At 39.0% G+C, this 24,599-nt stretch overlaps 1 pseudogene; it reads right to left on the bottom strand.

Annotated features, from left to right (window-relative positions):
• The window catches only part of LOC149166084 (cryptochrome-1-like), a 66,533-nt pseudogene that overhangs the window by 8,303 nt on the left and 33,631 nt on the right, over positions 1 to 24,599 (bottom strand).

The following is a 24,599-nucleotide window of genomic DNA, read 5'->3' as shown; positions in this document are numbered from 1 at the left end:
GGTCCATGTGTGCACTTGTAGGACTTATAGAGATACTGAAATCACCCCCATTCTAATAAGTTACAGGAATGATGGGTTGTAAAAAGGAAATGAAGGGTGGGTATTTGGGAAGGAAGACATTTATCTAGGAATTAATCTCCAACGCGAAAAAAGAACAGTCCATCTCTCAAAGGAATGAAAGGAAAAAAGGGCCGTAGAAAGTTGTTATCCCCATAGTGAAAGTAGAAACCTCTGATTCCTCTATCTCGGGACCATATCATTCTAATGTTAGCACTCATACCCCCAAGCCCAAGGATTCGATTCATGAGCAAGAAGGGGAAGCTAGTAGCTATAATTTGAGGACCGAGGGGCAAGGGGAAACTGAGGGGGAACATGAAACACCTGAAACAAGAAAACACTTGTTGTTTTATCAACATCCAGATACAGGTAGTGCGGTGAAACAACCAACCCCAGGGGTATCTGAGGCACTAACTACATCTACAAGGCCATCACAAACACATTTCGAAGGACGTTTGCTACAAAAAGGGTTAGAAGAATTAACCATGGGGGAAAACAATGCTAAAATAGACACCACTACCACCACCTTTGAGTTCCCAATTGGGAATATCGGAGGTGAAGCTCCTATGAAGAATATTCCTCTATCATCCTTACCATCCTTCCAGGGGATGACTGTGGAAGATCCAGACACATTTCTATTTGAGTTTGATGTCTTATGTAGAACTTATGATTACGCAACAGATGCTCAGAAGGTAAATCTATTTCCTACTACCTTAAAAGGGGAAACCTTGAGATGGTTCATGGGATTGGGTTCCGCTTCTATTTCAATGTGGAATGATATGAAGGAGACGTTCTTGTCAAAATATCAAGACTATTGCAGGACCAGGGATTTAAGGGAAGAGATATTTAGGATGACACAGAAGGAGGATGAAAGCCTAAAAGATTATGTGGAACAGTTCCATTATAATATGTAGAGGTCTAAACATAGTGATTTAGACTCGGAAATCTTGAAGACTATATTCATCAGAGGAATGAGGGATGACTGCCTTGACACCCTAAACCTATTGGGAAAAGGGGATATATCGCAAGAGCCATTCACTGAAATTGTAAAGCTCTGCCTAAGATGCTCTCGAGGATCATCCAAGGGAAGGAGTACAGTTCGGGATGCCTCTGTTTGCATACAAAAATCTGCAGGTGGAGGAGTAACCAGAGCGGAGATCAAGAATTTGTTCAAAAATTTCAAGACCAATATCCTCAGTACTCTCTCGGCCTACATAACCACAACACATATTAAGAAGACACGAGCAAAAGCTAACACACCCCTAGCTGTGTTCTGTCTGAATTGTTGGAAGAAACATCCTTTCAGCGAATGTGAATTGAACAACATCAGCATGTGTAATATTTTCGAGCTGGAGCATTCAACAGATAAGTGTCTAGATCTTCTTATACTAAAGGCAGTACTCAGAGAATCAAGTGAAGAGGTCCAATACTCTTACTTCATCGCACCAAGGAGGCCATGACAACCGCGACCTCCAGGTATGTCACAAGACTTTTCCTCTTTCAATTATTGGAACAATGCATATAATAACCAAAACTATCCATGGAAATATTCTGCCCCTCCTTCATCACGATTCCCTTCACCCTGGAACCAATGGTCTCCATATCCTCTTATTCAATATCCTCAATCCCAACCATACCCTTGGAACTATAACTAGAGAGGAAATGTCCAAAATTCATCTCTGCCTACACCGCCCTTGCAACAATAGCTGTAGTTATCTCCTTTCGAAGCTCTTGCTCCTCCACCACATGTGCAACCCCAATTACCTGTGTAACCTAACCCAAACCCAAAAAATAAAGCACCTCAGGGCATAGAGGCTCCTACGACCTTCCAAACCTACCTTATTACCCCCATGGGACTTAATGAAATACAATTGCGATTGGGCACAGTAATTAACCCTAATCAGTCCCCTATCATTATAAAGGAGGATTGTGAGCGATCTCGAGGAGATGTTGGAGGCTCTGAGGTGGGTACTGCACCTACAACAACTGATATAAAGGAAGTTGTTACATCTCTAATAGCCAACCCTCGAAGAACTGTTACATCTATAATAGCTAATTCGGTGAAGGTTGATACACCCGTAACAATAGATTCGACTGTTGTAATGCAGGACCCCCCATACCCTCAGATATTGGCCCAACCTAGGATAACTTCACAGCCTGAATCTGATTTTCTTAAGGAGTTGCAAAATTTGTATACATTAATTTCTCTATTGCAAGCCCTTAAAGAAGTACCCATCTATGCCAAGACAGTGAGAGATTTGTGCATCAAGAAACGTGGGAGGAAGCCTAAAGACCATGCCACCATCCATGTGATGGGAAAATTATTCGAATTAATGTCTTATCAGCCTCTCCTTACTAAGTACAATGATCTAGGAAATCCTACAGTCACTGTATACATTAATGATCAGCACATAGCCAATGTGTTGATTGATCTTGGGGCTGCCATTAATCTTTATCGCTCTTAGGCTACAGGGACTCAGACATAGTCCTACTATCCTTGACTTACCAGATAGGTCCCAAGTTAAACCTGAAGGGATGTTAGAGGATATAGTAATTACGATAGCTTCTTCGAGATATCCGGCTGATTTTCTTATCTTACAGCCCAAATCCAATTTTGGGGGGCATCCTTTGATCCTAGGGTGACCTTGGCTGGCCACTGCAGATGCATTTATAGGTTGCAAGATGGGATACATGGTAATCTCAGATGGCCAGGCAGCCCAGAACCTTAATCTTTGTCCCCTAAGACCAAATATGGATGTGTACAACCCTTGGTGGGATGATTTTGAGCCCGAGTAAGATCTTTCCTTGCCACTCCTCACTCTGAGAAAGCCCAGTATTTCAAAGATGATACAGAAGATGATGTTATTAACAATTTTATTAGTAATTCATTTTTTATTGCTTCTATTAAAAATGAAAATGAGGAAGAAGAGGTGGAGGATATAGATTTTGAACAAATGAGAACCACTCCAAACATTGCTAGCAGTCTAATTGAGATTCAATCTGGAAATTTTTTTAATGTTAATCGCAATTTGGTTGTTGAACAAAACCGACGGCTGTTATAGCTGTTATAGCTGTACAAAAAGGAATTTGGATGGGACTATACAAATATGAAAGGGATCCACCCTAACCTATGCACTCACAGTATTTATTTGAAGGATGGTTGCAAACCAGTCAGATAGCCATAGCACCACATGAACCTTGCACTTAAGGAAGTGGTGAAAGAAGAACTACAGAAACTCCTGAGTGATAATTTTATTTATCGAATATCTTACAGTCAGAAGGTGTCGCCAGTTAACATCGTTCCTAAAAAGAATGGCAAGTGGGGAGTCTGTGTTGATTACAGAGAACTCAATAAGGCCACTCATAAGGACTACTTTCCCTTACCATTTATAGATCAGGTCCTTGATACTCTCTTCAGAAAGAAGTTATTTTCATTTTTGGATGGATTTAGTGGCTATAATCAGATAAATATTGCCCCGGAAGATCAGGATAAAATGACCTTTACTTGTCCTTGGGGAACCTACATGTACATAGTACTTTCGTTTGGGCTCTGTCATGTGCCATCAACATTTCAAAGGGAAACACTAGGAATTTTCTCTGAATTGTTGAATGACATCTTGGAAATCTTCATGGATTATTTCACACCTTATGGAGATTCTTTTGAAACAACATTAGTCAATTTGGAAAAAGTGCTAGAACTGTGTGTACAGACTAATGTTTCCTTGAGCATTGGGAATTGTCACATGATGATGACCGAAGGGATCATGATTAGACATTAAATTTCTACTGATGGAATCAAGGTAGACCCTGCAAAAATAGAGGTAATTCTAAAAATTCCAACCCCGAAAATGCAAAGAGAGGTACGTAGTTTCTTGGGGCATGCAGGGTATTATAGAAGATTTATATAAAAAAATTCAAAAATTGCATCACCATTATTTTCCTTTCTCATAAAGGATGTTGATTTCTTGTGGATAGGGAAGTGTGAGCAAGCCTTCTTAAAGTTGAAATGTTGTGTATCAACAACTCCAGACATGTGAGGAACTAATTGGGAACTATTGTTTCACATAGCTTTAGATGCATCAGATATTATTGTAGGTGTTGTTTCGATCAAATTGGAGGATAAAAAGCCTTGTACTATTTACTACATAACTAAAAATCTAACTCCAACTGAGATCAATTACACAGGGGCTGAGAAGGAGTTCTTAGCAGTTGTGCATGCCATCAATAAATTCCGACATTACACCACCAGGTATCAAGTATTTGTACACACTTACCATTCTGTCATTCGTTTTTAATGACTAAGCCAATTACAAATGGTAGGATCACACACTAGTTATTTTTGTTACAAGAATTTGATATCACTATTGATGATAGTTGTACTCCCACTGAATATTATTTCCCTGATGAATATCTTTTTTCTATTTCTACTTACTCACCTTGGTATGTAGATATATCCAATTATGTTGCTGTGGGGAAGTTTCCAAAGTATTTGTCCTCCAAGGAGAAAAGAAAAATCATACAACAAAGTGCTACATATACCTAGATAGATGGGAACCTCTACCACACCGGACCAGATTTCCAGATCAGGCACTGTGTTAGAGAAGATGAAGTCTTTGATATCCTTACAGCCTGTCATGAGGAACCCTATAGAGGACACTTCGTAGACAAATGGACATGATACAAATTCCTTTCAAGAGGGTACTATTGGCCGACAATATTTCAGGATGCCAAGAAATTTGTGAAGGGATGTGATAGTTGTCAAAGGATGGTCCAACCGCTGCAATTAGATGAGATTCCGTTACAGCCCTAGATTGTCCTAGAAACTTCTGAGAAGTGGGCTCTAGATTTTGTGGGACCAATCAATCCTTCATCTAGACAGAGATCCTACATTTTGGTCTGTACTAACTATGTCACAAAATGGGTTGAGCCAAAGGCACTAACCAAAGCCATGGAGTAGGTTGTCTCAGACTTTTGTTTGAAGACATTTTTTCTTAGTTTGGCATACCCAGGGAGATAGTCACAGATGGAGGGCCCCAGTCCACATCTCATAAGCTCTAGGAGTTGGTTGAGAAATATAAGATCCATCACAGAATCACAACACCTTATCATCCACAAGCAAATGGCCAAGTAGAAAGCACTAACAAAGTCATTGAGGGGATCCTTACTAAGACTGTGGCCAACCATTGAAGAAATTGGGCTGACAAACTTCCAGAAGTTTTATGGGCATAGAGAACTACATGGAGGAATACCACTGCATTCTCACCATATGAACTTGTATATGACAAGAACCCTTTATTCCCCATTGAATCTGAAATCAAGACACTAAGGAAAACATTGCAGGTTAATTTGGATTTGGCTATAGCACAAATGGAAAGATTGAACGAGCTCAATGAATTGGAGGAGTAACAGTTGGCTGCTATCCAGTAAACAAAGATTATCTAGCAACAGAGAGCTAAGTGGAATGACATATTTATAAATAAGAAGAAGTTTCGGAAAGGAGATTGGGCTCTCTTATATGACTCAAGGTTTAAAGACTTCAAGGGTAAGCCCTGCACCAGATGGCTAGGTCCTTATGAGGCAGATGCAGTCACTGACAATGAGACTATAAATTTGGTGACCTTTGATAATCTGAGGACACCATTACTTGCAAATGCACACCGTCTTCGGTTATATGACAAACCTACCTCGATGGATTCATTTGTCAACATTGTTAAAAATTTAGATTTACAGATTACAGGAAAAGGGGAAAGCCCCCCTGTGATGTAAAAATTTTAATTTTTCCAATAAGTGTAACAGTTGAAAGCCAACTGGTGGTGGCTGTTACACCTTCAAACTATATATATAATAATAATAATAATAATAATAATAATAATAATAATATGGCTGTGAAAACCTTTCTTAGATGTAGACAAACACTTTTGTAGCAGTTGAAAACCACCTGGTGGCAGTTGTTACACACTCTGTAACAAAATTTGTTATTTCAAAGCATATCTTACGATAAGTGATGTTACATGATTTTCTCTTCTTTATCTTTTTGTAGAAATTAAAATAATATATATCAGTTGTCTTCGCTGTTACACCTGTAAAAACCGACGACATTTCATGAATAAACGAGATATTTTATTGTAATAAATAGCAGCACATCACCATGATCCTCATCACCAGAATTAAGTTTGTGTGTCTCATTGCTCGAGCATGATTCGTACATCGCGCTGCCCATTAATTCACCCCACATCACCCAGGTATGTCATCAAAAAGGTAATATTGAATTCATTTTATTTTGTAATTATGCCAAATTAACATGACTATTGATGGCCGAGGATGACTGTCATAATTAAGCCGGGGGGGATGAAATATATGGCGACATGACCATTGCATGACTTGTGATTATTAGAAAAATATAGTAATTAAGGCTGATGACCCAGTAGATATTGTTACTTAATGATGAATTATACCAAAAAGGGTAAATGTACCACCGATGCGACCTCCCCATGATTCACCATTAGGGAAAAATTAATTGTGTAGTACGAACCATGCCTGTCAAATTCCAAACCAAAATCTTCACTTGTGCCGCCCTACCATTTACCCCAGCTGGAAGCACTAGATCCTCATTCAGAGTGCTCCAAGAGGAGGAAGATAGTAGTACAGGCTGAAACAGCTAGAGTGTGTCGACTACCCCAGAGAACTTAAAGGGAAGAATAAGCAGGTGGAACAACAATAAATTGCATAAGCAATGGGAGGAGCAGCAATATGGCATGAACTAGGGTCCACAGAAGCCTTGGAAGATTTCCCTGAAGCATGCCAGATTTTCAAGGATGCAGGCTAGTTTGAATTCTTCCGGAGGTTGGAAGGATCAGACAATGGCATTGCCATGGAATTTGCAAAGAATCTAGAGGGAAACTAGACGGAAGTTAGAGGGTTGAAGTTGGAGGTCACGGAAGAAGTTATTGCCAGAGTAACAGGATTGCTAGTGGTTGGGAAGAAATGGTTTACCAGGAAGGTCAATGACCCCTCACTAAAAGGGGATTTTCTATAAGAAAGAGAGTCACTGGTAAAGGAAGGCGGGGGAATTGATAGACTGTGACTCCCCCAATCATGGGCAGATGTTGTCCTCTACCTCATCAAGTACATTACTTGCGAGGGAATGGAAAAAAATTGTGTTTAATTATCATTTTCCATCGCGGGACCACCTCTGGCATCAGTAGTTGATCAACCTTCCTTATTTCTTGTTGGGCAACATTAGGCACATGGCTACAGCTGTGAAAATGACTGCACATCCAGAAACGTGTGTTACCTACCATGACCTTATTAAACTCATTGTTCTAGATGCTTTGAGCCAACAAGGAAAGAATTGGGAAGAATTTATGCGGAAAAAGCCCAGGACCACCCATAAAAGGCAAACAGAGACATCTGAGGAAGCTCTAGAGGTGACAAAGGAGCAACCCCAGTCCTCAACAGTAAGGGTCAGCAAGAGGTTGGTTGATAAACCAATTGGTGACAGGAGGCTGAAGCAGAGGATAAGGGTTAGCAGGCACCCAGAGCCCCTGTCCACATCAAGAAAGAACAAAGCAACAACAGAGCAAAAGGATGAGGAGCAAGCTCAGCCAGAGAAACCTCCTTCACCTGGTAAGAGCGAAACCCAATCTCTGCTGTCAAAAATTGAAATTATAGAGAAATAAATTAGGGAATTGAGGGAATAGCTAGCAGAAGGAAAGGAAGAGCTAAGATCCCCAGGGCTAGACACTTTGGCAGAGGCCGTAGACAGAGCTAGAAGGGGAGAAATATTGGGCACTCTATGTGTAGCCTGTGCTAAGAAGTTGGCGGCAGCAGGATTCGAAGTTTGTGCAACAGACATTACCTGGAGGAGGACTCAAACTGAATTTTGGGAAGCTTTTACACAAGAACCCATTGAGGACATTGCTGTTACATAAGAACGAACAATCGAGGCAATGCAATCCACAGAAAGTGATCAGGTAATGGATACACGAGAGCCCTTGGCTGACACTAATGTTTCATTAGAACCAACAATGAAGGAGAAAGTCAGCCAAGAGGAGGAATAGAAAGATAATATCCATGAGCCTACGGTCAATGCTGCTATTACACAAGAACACGCAAAATAGACCAAAGCTGGTCCAGAGGAAAACGATGCACAGAAGCCTATGGATAACACTGCTGCTACACAAGAACCAGTAGTGAAAATGGAAGTTGACCAGGAAGGTAAAGAAACTGTGATAAAACCCACCGACGAAGTTGTTGTTACATAAGAACCAGTAGCTGAGGTGGGGTAGCTTCACCCTCAAGAGGGTGCTACACCCTCAATTGATAGTTCATGCGGAGGAACGCTGGGTCCTGATGAAGGATGGCATTCTGAGAGATTGTTGTTGTTGCCAAAGCTGCAAAAGTGGGAGCAGCTGGCGCTCTCACTAAAGGAGGTAGTTATTCCACTCAAAACACATAAAATAATGATGGATTCCCTGAGAGAAAATCGGCTAAAAGAAGAATGGGAAAGGAAAGAGGAGGCACGGAGGTACAATGAAATTGTAAAGGAGAAGGGTGAGCAACTGTATTAGCTGCATCGCCAGGTCTTAGACCTGAATTTTGATAAGACCAAACTTCGTGACCTCACTCTAAACCTTCTAGCATGAAGGTGGTCGTCCCCATTATACCATGTGTTCTTGTGGGAACATTACTACTTAATTAAGGGAAGTTTATGAGAACAAGTCCTATTTGGGTTCTATAGCCCGCACCTTTTTGGAAATTTTTTGCTCCTGTGATTTTGATGATCGGAGTTTGCTATGCGAGCTGTTCTTGCACAATATTATTTCTGAATATATAAGCATGAAGATGGTGTCACGTGTCCTCTCCTACATGGGGGACTTGTAGTTGCGAGCCTTCCTTTCATTCATGAGGAATCAAATTGAGTGGTACCTAGCCATGAAAACAATAGAGACCAATGAGGAAAGAAAAACATTGTGGGTCACCGCTAAACCAAGAATGGCTCATGAATTTTGAAGAGAGTTTAGACTATTCCTAAGGACTTTGGAAATCAGAGATCAATTGGACATTTACAGAAGAAGATTCGTGAGGATTTACCTCAACCTGTTTGCAACCATGAGGGGTCAAGTGCTAGCTGGATGTCTCAAGTGCACTGAGGCCTACAGCAAGGAATTACAGCAAGGGTACCCATTTGAGTACAAGAACTTTGTGGCTACTGTTACACGAGTGCTAGAATATGCTTAGATTGTGCTGACATTGGGGGCATTCTGGATTGGCCTCAGGTTAAAATTCCCTTTGATATGGTTGCCATTGGAGGAGTATCAGCCTGATTATCATATATGTGATTTTGAAGAGGAATCTTGGCGACCTCAGTTAATGGCTGATTAAGGATTCAGAGATCCAGGCGATGATACTATTGCTGCCTACAATTTCACAGATTTGCATCAGGGGCACAGTAGAAGGAACTAAGATTCTGCATGGGGACGTGCAGTTGCTTCAGTCGGGGAGAGATGTTGGGAGTGGTTTTTAACCTACTTTCTGCCAATTCTTTCCGCTGATTTGACCTTTATGTCCCCTAGGCCTATGACTTTATATGACCAAATTCCTTGTTTCCTTACCTTTTTAACCTATTCTACTATCATGTTACTTTGTTATATTTTATTGAATAATATGAGGCTTTATTCCTTTTTGTGGCTAACTGGGAGAGCATTGAAGAAGTATTTTGGGAAGTTCTTCTTTTTAGGTGCTGGCTCACGAGAATGAAGGTATGAAGTAGATAGGCAACAAGTATTAACTACAAGAAATGGTTGAACAATTCATTATTACCCCCTAAACTATTGTTACAGGTTACTGCTACACATTAGATGTTGGTATAGGTTGTTGTTACACATTGGATGTTGTTACAAGTTGTAGTTACACATTGGATGTTGTTACAGGATGCTGATACACCTCGTGTTGATCCGTTGTCACACCAATAGTGTTGTCACCAGCTGTGTCGCGTCATTCTAAACCACCATTCACTCAATACTATTCCATCAAAACTAGGAAATTTGGGTATTATTCAACGTAACAGCTGTCAGCAGTAGGGATTGTCTATCTTTGAAGCAACAACACTCAAGCAGTTGCAATCATAACTGATGTATATTTGTATTTAGCAATAGGTTGTAACTTCTCTTATTTTTTATCAGCATGAGAATCATGAGATTCTCATGACTGATCTATTTCTAATTTCAGGTTGTAATAACTATAAAAGACTCAATTTTTCATGTATAAGAGACAACATATAGAAGAGTATTGTTACGCTACTTTTATATTTTTTGAGTTTATTTTAATATCAATTAGCATGGTGATGTTGTTACTATCCTTCAACTGATTCGTTAATCACATTTGCGTTCTTCTTGAACCATGTTGAGGAGGAAGGGCCATCCTCCTTGGTAGGGATTGCAGTGATATAGGTAGTGTACATTCTAGTTTAGTTAATTGATTTATGGTTTTTCGTTGTTGCTGTATAAATCGTGGATTACATTTGCTGTTGTTTCATTTATATTATGTTGTTACACTGAGTTAATTAACAGAATGATAGTAACCAGCTGGAATAGATGTTAGTTCCTGTGTGGCACACCTTTATTTTGATAGCTGCAAGTTGTGATTTAATTCTATAGAGTGTTTTTTATATCTACATGCATGGTTTGATTCAAAAATTTAGATCAGCGATATCTTTCACAGTTTTTTGCATTTTCTTATTCTTGGCTCTAGTGTATCAACATAGAGAGTGAAAACTACATTGAAACAACAAGACCTACCCTGGGTTGACAATTAATGTTGCAGTCTGAGTCAATTAAGGTTGATTCAAACAACACTACAACATGCATGGGGATTATCTATTCGATCCATCTCACACCCATCTAACAAGAAGCAAAAAATGTACTTCCATCTAAGAGCATCACACTCAAAATCAAGATCCATGAGTGTGTTCCAGTATTACTTCATACCCCATCTCCAAGGAAGTTGGAGAATATTAAAAAATAATCAAGAGATCACCACCCAGATTTGATCATGCAACCATCCTGTTTCCCAAACTTCCCACATCCCAGCATCAACTAGTGGATAACCAGTCCTACCTTGCCTCCAAGATTTAAAGTAATCCCTGTCAACCCTCCATGGGAAATAATTAAGATGTGAAAGAATTGGCCTCTCATGGCTGCAAGGAAAATTGAAACTCAAATATCTTGAATATTCCCAGAGACCATTTGACTTCAGAAACATATTCACACTATGTTCTCCTAAAGTATTTCCCTCATTAGCCCACAAAACTTGTTTGATGTGAACAAGGTAAAACACATTTCTAACACTCAACTCCCCAAAATGTAGATGAGGTGATAGTAGAGAAGTTCTTGTGCTGTCTACTTTATGATGGTTTATTTCATAATACTGCAAAGGTCCATTGGTAAATGGAGTTATAGCCTTGTCAGAACTGCTCCAACGAGGTGACCATTCCCTTGCCAAAATTGCATTGTTGGTCTTTTCATATTTATCTTCCAGGTTTAAATCATATGGTTGGAAGTTAGAAACTTCACCTGAATATACATGAACATGCATTTAATAAGCATTTCAATAAGAAAATACCACATGTAGTGATACACATGTAATAAAATAGGAACTATGCAGCACAATCTTCAGTGTTTTGAGGTCTTGGAAGGTGTTAGTGCTGAGCTCCAGTGAGGTGTGTTCACCATGGTCTTATTATAGTATGATATGTTAGTAATCAACCATCACCATGCTTTCATTACATTATGCATAACTAATTGTCTTTTTCAAAAGAAAAAAGACAGTAACTTTCTATTAATTAAAACGAAGAGTTACATTGTAGTATATGCAATGAAGCATTCTAGAAGTGTCCCGAAGGACTCATGTGCTTGAAGCACACAGAGTAGCTGGGCTCATGTGCATGATGCACATAGAGTAGTAGCACTACCCTGGAGAAATAGAAAAATAAAAAAAATAAAATAAAATAAAAATTGATATTACTCCTTTCTCCCTTTCTTTTTTCCACTTTTCGCCAACCTCCAGTGTTGGGAGTGGTTATAATGGAGAGTTTATTTTCACTTGTATGGGTTGGAGAGTCTTTTTCAAATTTAGATCCTTCTGATCCATGAGTTCGCTTGATTCCAGTTATTTCCATTCCTGTTGGTTGAGTTTCGTGGTGCTGCAATGGGTTGCTGGGGTCTTTCTCCTCGTTAGGTGTGTTGTTCTGTGTCTTTTTCTCCTCCATTTCTTCTTTGTATTCTGTTGTTTCTACTTTTTCTGCTTCTTCCTCTATGGGGGCTGTGTATTGCCACCATTTTGGTTGTTTCTATTGCTTCTTGTTCCATTTGGGTGGTTGTTTGGCTTTTAGACATGCACCGTAGAGGTGTCCTATTTGTGAACACCCACAACATCTGAAGGCTGTATTTTCATAGTTTAGTTTTTGTGTCCACTTTGTATTATTAAAGTTCAGTGTTATGCTTGTTGGTAGTCCTTCATTGAGATCTACCTCGATGCATATCCTGGCAAAAGTAAATATTCCTCTTGTAAGTCTGTCCTTGTTGATTTTAAGGAATTTTCCCAATGTATTTCCTATGGCGATTAATACATTGTGGTGTCAGAAATATAGCAGGAGGTTGTGCAGCTTGACCCAAACTAGCATCTTTGATACCACCATTGTGTTGGCATCGAAATTTAGAAACCACCGGGTCATAAATAGGCATGCATTTCCCAAAAACCATGGTCCCTTATTTAGTATATTTTCCTTTTCTTGGGCTGTTCTGAATTGGACTATAAAGAATCCTTTCAGGCATAAGTATATTTCATAGTCTGGTGACCAAGCATCATATATCCATTGATGCAGCATGTCAGATTTAGGCTAGAACCCATTGAATCTACATATAACTGATTTGGAATAGAGATCTGCGTACAGGTTTTTTACCTCAGGCATTGCAATGGTAAGCACAGGGTTCTCATATTTTTGTTCTACGATGTAAGGTCCTGGTAGCTCTAGCAGAGTTGTTGCTTTGGCTTGTGCTTTATCCTTGCCTTTGACTGCGTCCTTAAAAGATCCAGTGCTTTTTGAACTAGTTCCAGCGCAGCCGCCCCTCAGACGCAGGTTGATCATGATGGTAGAGTCTGTGGTGATGCTGTAGTCCTGGAGTGTGTGTTGGTCTTGTAGACTGTAGCTTGAGTAGATCAAGTTTTGCTGGTGTGCTGGTATACCGAGGTGGTTCTGGATTTTTAACCTTAGCTCTTGAACCCTCGTCCCCTTCCAGATGTGCCAGCAGATAGTCTTTCCCTCCAGTGTTTTAATGAATATTTGTATCCAATCTTCCTCAGTTGTGGGTGGATCTATTTGAGAAGGGGCTCGATCTATTGCCCATGTGCCCTGAGATGGCAGTGGTGTGTATAGCGATGCTCTGTCTGGTTCTTCTTTGGCTGAGTCCTGAGCTCAGTGTAGTGGGAGATTTGTATTGTGCATGCCCATCCAGGTGCCCCATACTTTCATTTGCACTTCTATGCTTGTCATAGAGGGTTTCCTTCCCTCTGTTATCGCAGGTTCTACTAGCCAGTGGTAAACCGTGGAGCTTGGTCTATGGGCAGCCAGATCTGGTCCACTTCTGAGCCGATCTGCTTTTTGGCTACCCCCTTTTTCTTTCCCAGGGTTAGATCCATTAGGAATGTTGTGTTTCAAGTGAGGGGAGGTCCTCTGTGATAGTAGTGGAGGCCATTTTTTCACAAGGGTTGCATGCCTTGTTATCTGATTGTACACCATTGCTAAAAAGCCCTTGTGGCCTAGACCCATGACCTGAGGGTTTTCCTCGGCCAACTCTCCACCCTCCTTGGTCTGATCTGCGAGTTTTGCGATCTCTTTCAGGTGTTTCTGGTGAGATGCCTAGAGGAGCACACCGATCCGATCTGCATCAGCCCATCCAAATTGGACTGAGCCATGTCCAGAGATGTATTGTGTTTCAGGGACAAAGACACTTAGTGTGTCGGTGGCTTGGTTGGTTGCTGTAGAAACCCTTGAGTGTGCCATCCTTTCGCCTGTCAGAAAAACCCAGTAGGGACTATGTTGCGGTGATCTGTCTGAGAACTGAGATCTATCAAAGTTGATCATTATGCATCACTAATTGTTCATTATATATAACTTAAATTTAAATGGAAAATGGTGGTTTGCAAGGGGAAATACTACCAAGTTCCATGAAAGAAGCTAATGAATGGTTTATTAGCCTTCCATCTTGTCAACTAAATGGAAATAATATAGTATTAAATGGAAATATGAAAACACAATAAGTTGATCATTGACTTACTGCATGGTGCTTAGTATTTTTCATCTGCATGTAGTCAAATCCTTGCGCCAATTGTTGTTAGACAATGAATGTTAATTTGTAGGATTAATATTTGGTTGAAAACTTGTCACACAAATGTAGGCTCGAATTATTTACTATGGCATTGATTATGATAAGACTAGTGTCATTCCTGTACCAACCACGAACAACATTATAATTTCAGCATATCATAGAGTGTAAATGGATGACCATAAGGGTGGGCCTAATCTTGTCTTGAGACTCAAAGGTAGGAGCTTAGACTAATCATGAATCTAGTTTGTGCCTCTAGTTTTCTTAATCCTTATTAATTGTTTGCAAACATTTTCATTACAGTTTCCATATTGCAGGCTACTACTTGTACAGTTTAATGGATGTGGGATAAACAATGATACACCTTTTTATAGAGATCACTATTCCAGTCTTCACTAGTTATAGTTGAACTTGACTAATAATTGATTAGCATTTATTGAAAGGAACCTTAAGTAGTTTTATCTCTTGTAAAAATGCAAAGGTAATGCTTCCTATCTTAAGCTTTAACAAAATTATAGATATATTTTAAAGAAAAACTTCTCTATTAGAGAAATGATTTATAATAAAAATTGACACATTTGAATTCAATGGACATACCACTTATTGACTGAAATTTCAAAATAATAAAATTATGGCAACAAATTTCATTTTATAAGTTTATAATCATCTCATATATAAAATTCCTATTCTTCAGAGATGTTACAATAAAGCTCAAATGCTTCTTGGTAGAGTGTTGTTACTTATCTAGTATCAACACCTATTCATAAAAGTTCAATTCATACAAGTTTTGCAATGCTAGGCCATGATACTTATATCATTTTCAACTTTTCACACTTCCAAAATCTATGTTCTTGGAAAAAAATGAATTTTTGTATATATTTCTCAATTTTCTATATTCAGGTTGATTCCAAATGCATAAACATTGAAGAAACATATTGTATTCAAATGTATGGTAAGCCACACGAATACCACAATCCAAGGATGAAGAAAGACATAAGATTGGTTGTTGGGTTGTTGGTATATTTTTTTCTAACTCCCTCCTGTAGAATTAATTGATTGTGTCCAAAAAGTAATCTAGTTGTAAAACCTTAATATTGTAATGTACACACTTTTAGCTTGAGACTTGTATAGAATAAAACAAAGGAACCATCCCGAATGGTATATTGTTTTGTTGGTGATGTCATTGGAGTATTAAATTGTCCAAAAGGGTTCTATTCTCATTATGGTCTCCCCAACCTGAATGGAATGTTGTAGAAAATGATGAAGCTTAGGGCATGTCCTTGGAAATTTTGGCAGCATCCTCACCCCTTAGACCTAACATCAAATCTAGACAAGTCCATGCTATGCAATGAAGCAAAATCATAAAAGACAAAAGGGAGGAAATCATTTGAGAAAATTACGTGAAAGCAATTGCAAGAAAGAAAAGGTGTAATCAAAGTACATTTATAAGAAGAGAATGAATACTAACTAGTGAGAAAAAAATGAAAAACAAGTTAGAAACTATCGAAGGTAATAAGAATTGAACAAACAATCTGTTGTTCCTCTAAGATAATATTGGTCAGCTACTATGCCAGAGAATCTAAGATAAATGTTTTGGGGGTTTGTGTTTTGATTTGGGAGACTAATGAATAAAACAAATATAGAACTAATATACCTAACCATTTGAATAATATCAATATCTCAACAAAGGGCTGTTATAAAATTTCACACAGTGATAAAGCTTGAATAGTGGTGAGAAGAAAACCAAAAAATAATATGATTATCACAATTCTCAGATAGATAATTACATAATCATAAGTATGAAAACCTCTGACTGATGTTTAGAAGGTTCAAGAGAATATGCATATGCTTACAACAAGATGCTGATAATTTATTGATTTAGAGGGAATTAATTAAATAGATAGTCCATTAATCCATTCTCTTTAATGATTATCACTTCATAAAGCTTCTAGGAATAGATTGAGACACAATTATTCCTACCTAGTTATCTCTGTAAAGTCATAAGAATATGAAGAAAAGCATAATGAGTAATACTGGAAAAACTTACAGGAAACACAAACTGTGCAAAACAAAATTCAGAATCCTTTGCTTCATATTGAGGTTTTAGAAAAGTCAAGTACATCAAATATCTAGAAATGCTTCATCAAGGGTCAACCCATGATAACTTATGAAGAGAGTTATTTATACAACAGTAGGACGAAAATATCCTAAACTGCTTTTACAAAAATAGATTATTTACATAATCAAAAATAAAATTGTCTAATGATCTGGCACTGCTTTGTTTCTATGTTGTTTGACGATTGTCACTAAAAAAGTTGAAAAGTGATTGAAAATAGCTAATTGTTCCTTTAAAAACGGAATGTTGTTCAATTATCCCTGATTAAGTAAATCTGTTAATTTTTCCCAACGTTTCTTATCTGGGATAGAAATGCTTGTTATCCTTTTGTAGATTTCATCCATCTCGGTGTTTTCTTTTTCTTTATTCCTTGTGTAATGATATTCTTCTATGAATATAGACTTTTTAAGAGGTTTCTTGTTGAGTCTTAGAATAAACAGACGCTGCTACTGATATCAGAGTTGTTTATCCAATGCTCAAGTCTTCGGCAGATTACCTGCAAAACACAACAATAGTTAAGAAAACACAGGTTCAGGAAGAAAAAAACTGATGGCTTTTTGGCATAGGAATTCTTGAGGAAGGAGTTATAGCATTGTCCTGAACACAATTGGAGGTCAAATGGCATCACAGAGGTTGAGGGTAGCGATGAAAGGTTTTAATGGTTTAAACTATGAAACGGGCAAAAGTCACGAAAGCAAGAGTTTTTGGGGTTTTAAAGTGTAATGGGCAAGTTTTTAATATGGCACGAATGTTTGAATAATTGGTGATTTATCGGGTTGGCGAGGAGGCGATTTTAAAGGATCGTCGCACTGCTTATGAGGCAATAGTGGTTTTGAAGGGGGATCACCCAATATACTTTAGAGCGTGACACATAGCCTTAGGGGGTTCGAGGAAAACCTCTTTATCAAATGGGTATCGTTCGAGCATCGAGCATAACCGATATGGATGTGGAGCATTGGATTAAGACAGGAGTTGATCTAATGACAGTTGGGCGAGGGAAGAAAGTGGGCGATAAAGCATGGGCTTAGGGAGGGGCCCAATGTTGGCATTATGATGCATGTGTTGTACTTGATGGCAACCCACTTGTAGCAGAACATCTCACTTATACATAACTAGATGAATCTACAGAAGAGAGATCAGAAGTGACAGAACACATGGGATGCAGGACAGCCCAAAGGAATCAGTTCAGATGCAATGAACAATGGAAACTCATTAAGATGATAGTTCTCAATATGACAAGTTAGCTTTGCCATCAAGTTCAAAAGGAGAGATTGTTGGCATTATGATACAAGTGTTGTCCTTGATGGTAACTCTCACAGATCACAGATCATAGTGCAGCAGGTCAGTAGCAAAGAATTGATGATCAGACTACAAATAATGAAGAAAGAAAGGTATATATGCAGGTTCACTATATACCAAGTCGTGTACACACGCAGGTTCACTATATACCGAGTCGCATATATACGCAGGTTCACTATATACCAAGTAGTGTATACATGCAGGTTATACACGCACATTCACTATATACAAAGGCACGTATACAAGCAAGATTGCTGATCAAAAGTTGCATATGCGTATGCACACACTTTCATGCACGGAAAAGCATGTACATGTGGGAAAGCTTATTTTTGGGTCCGTGGTATTTAGACCTATGGTTTTGTACCTTGGTATTGCGTCCAAAGTGTTGACCCTAGGTATTGGGTCCCTAGGATTGGTTCTAAATGGTTTTGGACCATGGCATTGAGTAAGGCCTAAGACTATAAAAGGAGAAGAAGATCATTAGGCAAAGGAAATTAAGAAAATCTTGAATATCTAGTGAAGTATGAGATCCAGTATGCAGGTTATGGGTTCATGATGCTTTGCTTGATCTGAGATAAGGAGGAATCTCAGCGGTTGATGGAGAACAAGATCTAAGGATAGATTAGGATCTAATGGCTTGGAATGAATCATCTCTATATGGTTTGATCTTGTTAAGTCTAGATCTGTATACTGACGCATGTAATGTTCTGTAAATATTATGATCTGGTTATAACTCAAGTTCAGAATAAATGCAAATCATGAATGAATATTTACAGATGTATACGCTAGTTGACTATGATAAAAGTGCGTACATACGCAGGTTAGACACATCCAAGTAGCGTATACCATATGAGCTATGATGTTTGAAGTTACATGTGGTTCTAGTTGTTGATGAGTTCTGATGACTGTTTATTGGTGTCACTATTCTGCATATTCAGTTTGGTTGATTGTGTTTAGCTTCAGTGTTGACGGATGAGATCTAATAATGGATCAGGATCATAATGAATTATATTTATGTGATCTAATGGTCCAAATCTGGTTGCTAACACATATTATCCTTGTATATGTAATAATCTGGGTATGTCTGAAGTCAGGAAGTGCAACAAGTTATAAGTAAGTAATTAATGACATATACGCTGGTTCGCTTTGGTGAAGTTGTGTATACACGCTGGTTCGGCTCTTCGAAGTAGCGTATGCAGTTTGATGCATGATTTTTCATCATACAGTTAGATCTGAATGTTGTTGCAGAGTTCTGTGCTCTGCTTTGTGTTCTGGTGACTGTAGTTTGTTGACAGGGTTTCAGTAATTCAATATTGTGTGATTCAGAGATTGATTATGCTAGTGTTGATTGATTGTGTGCTTCAATGATATTGATGGGTCCAGTATGAAAATTGGATGAAACATGGCCTTCAGATTATGGTGTTGTGCCTCAGGAGTATCCAGTCTGAAAATGTATGAAACGTGGTACTTGGAGGAAGAAAGAGATGGTTGTAGCCTTCTGTAGGTTGACACCTACGTACTAGTACATCAGCTAGTACAAGAGCCAAGGGGGTGGTAGCTCCCTTCCAGTAGTAGCTGGAAAATGAGTGAAGGTTGGAGCATGTTGGAAATAATACTGAGAGGGGGGGTGAATCAGTATTATTAAGTCAATTATTTTATTTTTAAACCCAGATCATATACACTACTTCAGTTAGATAAAATCACGTATATACGCAACTACAGAGAAGGAAACCTGCGTATACAATGCAAACTTATAATTTAATTTATCTTACAGATGTTAATCATTAATCTGTGTATCAGAATCAAATAAACAGTAACCAGAAACAGTAAAACAGAGCTGAAGACAATCACACACAAGAACACAAGATATAAGGTGGAAACCCAATGTGGGTGAAAACCACCTGCTGCAATTCGTCTCTATCTTCTTTTAATTAGAAACTTATTCTTACAATGTACTGGTGCAGTCCTTTACCAGTACGTAGGCTGCAACCTGCAGAGAGCTACAACCCTCTCTCATTCTCCAGCTTCTCCTGGAAGGGAGCTACAACCCCCTTTGCTCTTGCACTAGTCAAGATACTAGTACGTAGGTGCTGGCCTACTGAGGGCTACAACCTTCTCTTTCTTCCAGGGACCACGTTTCGTAAATTTTCAGACTGGATCCATGAAATCAATCAATCATTAAGAAATTCTGCATCAAACAATCTCCTTTTCACCAATTAGAACTGAATCAAGTAGATACTTCTCTGACAGCTGTACCCAAAACACAGTAACAGTAATCACACACCAAATTCTAAACCCAAAACACTACACCAATCAAACAGAAGCAACTAGAACACAACTCAAGAGATGTATGCTACTTCAATAACCAGAAACCTGCGTGCATATCCTTCTGTGTTTGGACCAACCTGCGTATACGCTGTTTTTACTCACAGAACCAATGTGTATACATGCCTTCACTTCACTAAACCTGCGTACAGATTTATAAAGGATAATTTCAAATATTCAGACCTTAATTAACCCAGATTACCAGATTTATAGATCAGGCATGTGCCACATATAACGGATCAAAATCATACAAAGATACTATTATTCAAGCCTTAAGATTATGACCCATCAACAGAACTTATCCTTCTCTTTGCGCTCGGGTTCCTCCTTTATTCAGATCCAGATCTGCAGCATAACCAAATAACCAATATTCGAGATCTAGCCCTTTATCAGATATTCAATAATTCCAATGATGCTTTGCCAAATGATCTCCTTCCTCTTTTATATACTTAGGCCTTTCACAATACCACGGTCCAAAACCATAACAAAACAATACCATGGACCCAATACTTGGGATCAATACTCTTGACGAGATATCATGGCCCAAAACCATAGGTTCAGTTACCAAGGACTAAATACCATGGACCAAAAGCAAGTTCTCCAACATGTACGCACTTTTCCTTGCGTGAGAGTACGTGAAAACGCATATGTGCCTTTGCATTGTCTAACCTGCATGCATACGTGGCTTTGTCTAGATGAACCTGCGTATATGTCTTTTCCTTCATTCTGAAAGCCTGAACTGAGATCTGTCACCAGAGAGAGTTGCCATCAAGGACAACACCTGTGCCATAGCTCCAAACCTGTGCCATGATGCCAACAATCTCCCCCTTTGGACTTGATGGAAACCCCAAGATCCTCAAAGTCATTCTCCCTCTTTGTCATCAAGGGCAAAGGGTTGTGCTCCCCCTGAGTACATGCTGAAGTCTCTGCTCTGCTGAGCTGACCATGCTCCCCCTCACTGTAGGCAAGATCTGCAAAAATATTTTCTTCAAGAAGAACCATGACTTATACATCATAAAAGACCTTCCTATCACCAAAAGACTCTATACATACATTCATCACCCAAGCAAGTGGGGATCATCCTCCCAACCAAGTGGGGTTACATCAGAAATTTACATATGACAACCAAGTACATTATATCATTCATCCCAAGCATAGTGGGGAACCAGAATAGGCCGTTACATGACCTTGATAAAAAGAAGATATACATGACATAGAGACGAAGTATCTAGAGCAAGACTATGAAAGTCATCAATAACTACTATCAGCAGCATCTGTCAACCATTATTCAGATCAGCAACCATGTTCTCCTTCTGTTCTCCCTCTGCATGTGTTCTACCTGAAACCAACAACAGCTGTGAACTTGAACCAAAGGCTTCTAAGATAATGCCAACAATGCATCATTAGAAGTTTATCTGCTCCCCCTGAACCTGTGCCAGAAGGTCTCTGTCAGACCCATATCAGACTATCTTCAACCAGAGCCTTTCCCTACTGATATCCTTCAAACCTCCATATACGCGACTGTATCTGCATAAACCAGCGTATGTACGTGGATCCTCCTCAGCCAACTCGCGTACAACCACTTTTCTCTCAAACAGACAAGTTTCAACAGCAGGATGAAGCATCAACTACTCCCAGCTTCTATCTGAGGTATTCAAATGATTCCCTGGGTAGTGGTTTGGTGAGTATATCAGCAACTTGTTCCTTAGAGGGAACATACTCCAGCTTGACCTTTTGTTCTAGCACTTCTTCCCGGAGGAAATGATATTTGATAGGTATGTGCTTCGTCTTTGAATGCATAACTGGGTTCTTTGAAATGCTGATTGCACTTGTATTATCACATAAGATGGAGATAGGTGGTGTACAAGTGATTTGAAAATCCTGCAAGGTTTGCATCATCCAAAGGAGTTGAGTGCAACAATATGCAGCAGCCACATATTCCGCTTCAGCTGTAGATAGAGCAATCAAACTTTGTTTCTTGCTGAACCAAGATACCAATCTGGAACCCATAAAGAATGCACCACCACTTGTGCTCTTTCTGTCATCCATGCATCGAGCCCAATCTGTATCTGTATAAGCATGAAGAGTGAGATCTGTATCTCTCGGATACCATAAGCCATAGTTTTGAGTTCCTTGAAGATACTTGAAGATTCTCTTTACTGCCTGAAGATGAGTTTCCTTTGGATTTGCCTGAAATCTTCCAAACATTCCCACTGCATGCATGATGTATGGTCGGGTACCTGTCAAATAAAGTAGACTTCCAATCATGGATCTATAGGTTGGTTGATGCCCTACTGCTGATTCATCATTTGCACTGAGGCTGCATCCTGTAACCATAGGGGTACATAATGGTTTCGAATCTTCCATGCCATATTTCTTCAAGATCTGCTTGAGATACTTGGTTTGAGACAAAAAGATACCGCCTTCATTTTGTTGGATTTGTAGACCAAGAAAATATGTCAACTCTCCAAGTAATGACATTTCGAATTCTTTCTGCATCACCAAGGCAAAGTTTTGACTCATAGCTTCTTCATTGCTGCCAAAGATAATATCATCTACATACACAACAAGTATTAGCAATTTGTCATTTTCAATTTTTATATAAAGATTGCTATCTTCTGATCCCTTTGAAAAACCTTGTTGATGAAGGTATTTGTCCAAACGATAGTACCAAGCCCTTGGAGCCTATTTAAGACCATAGAGAGCCTTTTTTAGTCTGCATACAAGATTTGGATCATTCCCAAGAATGAAACCATCTGGTTGTTCAATGTATACTTCTTCTTCTAAGTCTCCATTCAGAAAGGTTGATTTCACGTCCATTTGAAATACTTTGAACTTCTGAAAGCTAGAGAGAGCAAGGAACATTCTGATGGCCTCAAATCTAGCAACGGGAGAAAAATTTTCTTCAAAGTCTATTCCTTCTTGTTGAGCATACCCTTTACAAACAAGCCTGGCCTTGTTTCTAATCACTTCCCCATTTTCATTCAACTTGTTTTTGAAGATCCATTTTGTCCCTATGACATTCTTATCTTTTGGTCTAGGATCCAACTCCCGAGTGTTATTCTTTTTGATCTGCTCAAGTTCTTCATCCATTGCCTTGACCCAGCATTCATCTTTGCATGCCTCTTTTACATTTTGTGGTTCAGTGGAGGAGAGTAATGCCAAATAGCTTGACGCTTCTACAATTGTTGTTTTTGTTTGTATACCTGCCTCTTTTTGCCCCAAAATTTGAGATTCTGGATCATTCTTCTGAACGTACCTGGATGGAGTCTTATCTTCTATCCTTATATGTTCTTCTGGTGCCTCTTGAGCTTCTTCTTCATCATAAGTCTAATTAAATGTTGAAGGATAGTCCTCATCATCTTCGAAATCTTTGGAATTCACTTGCCTAGGAATGTTTCCTTCTTCATCAACCACTACATCAATGCTGTCAAAAATTCTTCCAAGTCTTTTGTTGTAACACTTATATGCTTTGCTGTGGGGAGAATAACCAAGGAGAATGCCTTGATCTACTCTAGGTTCAAACTTGCCAAGATTTTCATCATTATTTTCAATATAGCATTTGCTTCCAAAATTTTTGAAATATTTTACCGAAGGAGTCTCACCATACTAGAGCCCATGAGGAGTTTGAGTGCTATTCACCCGGACATTTGTCTTGTTGAGAATAACAACTGCAGCAAATGCGGCTTCACCCCAGAAGGTTGCGGGAGTTCCAGACTCATCAAGCATTGCACGAGCCATTTGTTGAATCATTCTGTTCATCCTTTCCACTACTCCATTTTGCTAAGGAGTCCTAGCTGTAAAGAATTCCCTTCTTATTCCATGTTCTTCACAAAAATCGAAAAATTCATTCGAGGTAAATTCTTCTCCTCGATCAGACCTGAGGCATTTGATTCTGTGATCCGATTCGTTCTCCACCAAGGCTTTGAATGGTTTGAACTTTTCAAAGGCTTCGTCTTTGTGCTTCATAAGTCCTATCTAACACATCCTGGAATCGTCATCAATGAATAATATAAAGTATTCTTCTCCTCGAGGTGACCTTTTCCTAGTTGGACCACATACATCAGTATGGAAAAGTTCAAGCGGCCTGTTGGCTGATATTTCCTTCTCAGGGAAGTTAGTTCTGGTTTGCTTACCAAAGTGACATGATTTGCATATTGTATTGTCTGGGATTCTGATGTCTGGAAGACCACAAACTGCTTGGTATTTGCATGCTTTCCTTATCTGTGAGAAACTAAGATGCCCCAATCTTCTGTGCCATAGCCAGTGTTCATCATTCTTGCTCAGATAGCATTGATGTTGTCCTTCTTTGAATATGTATAAATTATCTGGAGTCCTTACACCTTTGATCATTGTTTTTCCTGTATCAAGATCACGAACACTTTTATGAGAGCAGTGGTGTCATTTCCAAAAGAAAC

This window comes from Pinus tabuliformis, chromosome 5_1, assembly GCF_031772625.1.
Source record: "Pinus tabuliformis cultivar Carrire ecotype Pingquan chromosome 5_1, CPIR1, whole genome shotgun sequence".
In the NCBI taxonomy this organism is placed as follows: Eukaryota; Viridiplantae; Streptophyta; class Pinopsida; order Pinales; family Pinaceae; genus Pinus; species Pinus tabuliformis.
This window is presented reverse-complemented; position numbering and strand designations above follow the sequence as displayed.